Source organism: Tupaia chinensis, unplaced genomic scaffold (assembly GCF_000334495.1).
Source record: "Tupaia chinensis unplaced genomic scaffold, TupChi_1.0 Scaffold000270_2, whole genome shotgun sequence".
Lineage (NCBI taxonomy): Eukaryota > Metazoa > Chordata > Mammalia > Scandentia > Tupaiidae > Tupaia > Tupaia belangeri.
The window spans coordinates 729,872-735,079 of NW_006159751.1; the positions used below are offsets into that span (position 1 = coordinate 729,872).

Below are 5,208 nucleotides of genomic sequence, written 5' to 3' on the forward strand. Positions count from 1 at the left end.
TTTAAATGTGCATTTTCCAAAAACTTTTTGAAGGCCCCTCATAGATCTGTGAATTTTTTGAACACAGATTAGTCATTGAAGTCATGGGATTGAGTGAGAAAACCTGAGTCCAGCAAGAAGCTTTTTAGCGCGACCACTTCAGGGGCCCGTTCATGTGGCATCAGCATCGAGTGAGGGGAGGAGAGTTTACAACAGCGTTTCCTAAAGCATAGTGATGCTAAAAATTGCTCCCTAAGAAAACACACACACCACACACACACGTGAGCACACATGCACAAAAATTGTTCCATTGTCAAAAGTTTGGGAATATCGGGAACCAGCAGTTAGCGTAATGGCTATGTCGCTGGACTCCCACGTAGTCAACCGCGGTTCGCGTCCCGGACCCGGTGGCTTAAAACTCACGCCGGGCACATGTGCGTACGTGCCCAAGATCCCGAGAGGAGAATGGAGGAGAGGGGATTGCGGCGTGACCATCCCCCCTGGGGGGTGATTTCTCGCTTTCTGTCTCTATGTCTCTCTCTGTCTGTCTGGCGAGCGCACGCGCCCTATAGCGAAAAAACCTCTCCAAAAAAAAAAAAAAAAAAAAGTTTGGGAATATCTGCACATTATATTCTCTGCTTAGAGGATATTAAAGACTGAAAAGTTCTTTTTTTCCCTTCTCCCATAAATCCACTTTTATTTATTTTTTTCTTTTCTTACTTTATTTTATACATTCAATCAGTATATATCACTACAGCTTGTGAAGTGAATTTATCCAACATGAATCTTAAACAAATTATCCAGCTTCTTTAAAACTCTGTTTTTTTTTTTTGTTTTTTTTTTTAAATCTACAAATGAGGCTATAACAGTAACTAGTGGGGTTATAATTGTTGTTACTACTAATAAACTGAGTCTGAAAGACTGAGATTTGCTTATTAACTCACAGCTAACAGAAATAAGCCTGGAACTGAAACCCAGATCTTTGGGGTCTAAATCTGATCTTCCCTCTACTAAACAAATGATTTCTACCAGGGCCTCTAGGTTATGTCTTGGGGACTGGCCCCACATTAGGACAATCTTGCTTTTGAGACAGAGAAGTCTGAAAGTACCCAATCAAACAGGAGCCTACAGACTGCCCAAAGTCAGCTGGAGGGAGTGTGGGGGAAGGGTAGAGTATCTTCTGAGAAATCCTCAGTCTCAGTCTTAGAATACTTTTTAAAATATTGATTCTTGGTACCAGCAGATGGCAAATAGTTTCATTGCTAGACTCCCATATAACCAACCACGGTTTGAGTCCCAGATCCGTCAGCTTAAAACTCATGTCGGGCGTGTGTGTGTGTGTGTGTGTGTGTGTGTGTGTGTGCCCAAAATCCCAAGAGGAGAATGGAGGAGAAAGCATTTCAATATGGCCATCCCCCAGGGGGGTGAGTTCTCACTTTCTGTCTCTTTGTCTTTGGTGAGTGCACACATCTATAGCAAAAATTGCTTTATTAAAAATATACATATATAAATCTCTATCGATCGATCTCTATATCTATCTATCTATCTATCTATCTATCTATCTATCTATCTATCTATATGTATTGATAGACAGAGATCTATAGATATAGATTCTTGGAGCCAGCAGATGGCACAGCAGTTACATTGCTGGACTCCCATATAACTGACTGTGGTTGAGTCCTGGACTTGGTGGCTTTAAACTCATGCCAGGCATGTGTGGGTGCGTGCTCAAGATTCTGGGCAAAGAATGGAGGAGAGGGATTATGGCACGGCCATCCCCCCAGGGGAGGGTGATTTCTCACTTTCCCACTCACTGTCCCTGTCTCTCTCTCTTGTGAGCACATGCAACCTAAGGCAAAAATCTCCACAAAAAAAAAAAGGAAAAAAAATGACTCTTATATTCCTCTATAGCAGCCTCAGTCTACCTAGATGGGCACTGAAGTGGTGGGCCAGGTTTATTTATTATCATATCCACAAAGATCAGATTACCTATGGTTCTGAGCCTGAGGTGTACTCATTCTCAGAGCCACAGTTAATTTTAATTCTAGGTGCCACCTTGACTGAGGAACACTGACTGCCCTTTTCTAGACAAAAACCATCACCAAAATCACCTGCCAGTACTCACAGACGAGTGCTTGAACCAACTTGGTCTTAAGAGTTTTCCTTTGTTTCAGAAAGCAGTCTGGGGTCAGCTGTGGGAGGAAGCTTCTAAAAAGCTACTGGGGAAGGACTGAGTCTCTGAGGCTGAGGAGGGTGGACTCACTTCCTCTCCTTGCTCATCTGGGCTTCCTGTCGTCACAGCGAGATCATCATATTTTTTTCTCCCTTCACTTCTCCTTTTACACAAATAGCCCTCACGTCCGTGTTACCAGCCTTGTTTCAACCACCTCAAGGTAGATCACCAAATTCTGTCTAAAGGACTGAAAAGCGGAGCCTGAAAAAGGTAAGATGAATGGCATTTTAACCTGACTTGAGAGCAAAGCTCTGAACCAATTTGCGTGGGGGAAAGTATCTTCTTAGGAGTCTCTCCACATACCAACCTAGTACTTTAAAATCTCTTACGACTTCTGTTTCACAAGTATTTAGTGCAGGAAGTAGAAAAGATCAGCAATATTCTGGTAACACGCCTCGAGGCGATCAGGCCAGAAATACTTTTGCTTAAGTGCGTTTCCTATTATCTGGTATTTCTTTGGGTTAGGCATTCAAGTGCTTAAATTTCTACAAAACTTGACTTACTGTGTGTGGTAATTTCTGATGCCCGAGCTTTCAGTGTGAGAAGTTAGGGAGATTTCCTGTGTTCTCTGGTCTTTAGAAAACTAGTCTTGTGATTTTGAACTGCAGCGAGAACCTGCAGCCAGAGCCATTAGGAAAGGCAGTTAGGAGATGTGGATCTTCATTCGAGAAATTTTTTAAAACAAACTTAGTGACTTCCACCGTGACTCTTCAGAGCCACAAAAATAGAAGGTCAGCTAAAATTCACACCAGGATCTGTCCGTAACTGTATTTTAACAGATGAAATGTAGACACCTGTAAGCGATGCTTAGTTTGTTGACTTTTTTAAAATTTTATTTTATTTTAATTTCTTGTATACATTCAATCACATCACTTCGCTTGTAAAGTGAATGTTCCAACATGAATACCTTTCTCGCCAGTCCAGTTGGGGATGCTATACACGTTATCATCAACAGATAATAACTCATTTCTTTGTCCCATGAATGTCTTGCCTCTCTATTTTTCTCCTTATTGTCTTTCCTTAGACTCTCCTCCTTTTCCCAACCTCTTCCACACTGTATCTGGTATCTATAACCATTTTCTATGTTAGTTGACTTTCAAAGAGCAGGAAGAACATTGTGATCCTCAGGACTCCCCCAATTACCTTATCCTTGGTGTATGAAACATGAGTATTGATTAGTATAATACAAAATGCACTTGGGAAAGGCAGCCCACAAAATTTAATACTGCAATGATTTCCAATTCATGTGCCATAACTAATGATTAGTGGAGCCAGGCTTTGATCCTGACTTTCTGTGATCACCATAGTACTGGTTGTTAGAAAAGTCATGATGCATTTTTTCTATGCGAAAATGTGTCACGACTTTCTGACGACCCAATAGTTTCTGCCATAGGAAACTTTATCAGTTTTTTTCTCTTCCAAGGCCTGTGAGAATCTCACTTGATTATGCCCTGGTGGGTAGAGGGGAAAGTTCCCTGTGACCATATCATCTACTTAAGAATGAAGAGTGGGACTGGGCAGAAAGTTATAGATTCCCAAAGCACCTCACGGGCTACTGAGGCTTGAATTTAAGAATAAAGACCAGGCTTTTTAATGAATTCACTCATAAGCAGGTGTTAGTTCTTTCCTAAGACCAGGCACTGTGCTTTGGAAAGCACTGGCAGGTATTGAGAATGGACAAGGTAGAAGAGGGATATTGTCCAGCAAATATTCCTGCTCTTCAAAAACTTCCATGAGAAGTAAGAGATATCAGACATGTATGCAGATGCTTTAAAAGAGAGTTAAGGGACCAATAGTTTAGCATAATGGCTATGTCACTGGACTCCTACGTAGTCGACTGCAGTTCACGTCCTGGACCTGGTGACTTAAAACTCACGCCAGGCACATGTGCGTACGTGCCCAAGATCCTGAGAAGAGAATGGAGGAGAAGGGATTGTGGCGTGGCCATCCCCTGGGGGATGATTTCTCGCTTTCTGACTCTCTGTCTCTCTCTGTCTGGAGAGTGCATGCGCCCTATAGCAAAAAACCTCTCCAAAAAAAAAAATAAATAAATAAATAAGAGAGAGCTAAACAAAAGCAGATCTTTTTATTTTTTATCTCCAAAAGTTAGCTTCATTTCACAACTTCCTTACACTAACAGTGTAAAACTGCTTACAAAACCAAACACTGATGTAGTGCAAAATTGTCTTCACATGTTGTTCAGCTTCTAAAGTTAAGTGGTAAATTTTGTTCCTTAGTGTACTTTCTACGAGAATGTTTTCAAGCTTAGTTTCTTTCCATTGAAAGTATAAAGCATTCTAAGGGTCAAAACTCAACTTTCAGCTACAACAAAGATCTTTAGGTATGAAATGCAGCTCCATGAGTGGAGTCTTTCTGCCAAAGAACTTTCTAATATTCCATGTACAAAACAGAATCTTAACTGCTAGCTGAACAAAGAAGTTTTGCTTTCTCAATCCCCAGCAGAATCTACACTGTTTTGAAATTGTGGTTGAATGAGAGTAAAGGCTGAACTGAAACATGATTTCCTGTGACATTTTCTATATGGGTCAGTTAAGAGTATTTAGTGGTTTTGTGTGTGTGTGTGTGTGTGTGTGTGTGTGTGTGTGTTTCTTTTTATTTATTTATTTTTTACATTCAATTACTGTGTATCATTATGGCATGCCAAATGAATTTTCCCATCCTGAATACACTGTATATTGGTTCAGTCAAAGATATAACCATACACATTATCATCAAAAAATAATGTGTCCCTTAAATAAAGAGTATTTAGCTTTTAAACAAATGGACTGGATACTATTTTATCCACAGGGAAGGATCCAAACAAAGGGTCCCATCCCTTTACAGCTGCCATTACCACCATCTAAGTGACTTCGCCTTTTTGTTCATCAACAAGAGGCACCAGCTGGAAAGGACAACCTCTGTTGATCTTTAGTTCCTTGTGCCCTCTGGTTGACCTCTGATTGCCCAGAGGCCCTCAGGCTCCTGTTCTCTTTCCC

At 40.9% G+C, this 5,208-nt stretch overlaps 1 protein-coding gene across 1 annotated transcript in view; it reads left to right on the plus strand.

Annotated features, from left to right (window-relative positions):
- The first annotated feature begins 2,268 nt into the window (after positions 1-2,268).
- CD53 (CD53 molecule) overlaps positions 2,269-5,208 on the plus strand; it is a 28,299-nt gene continuing 25,359 nt past the window's right edge. Inside the window, exon 1 of the mRNA XM_006149565.3 lies at positions 2,269-2,422. The gene's annotated coding sequence lies outside the window, so the exon portion shown is untranslated. The remainder of the gene's footprint in view (positions 2,423-5,208) is intronic.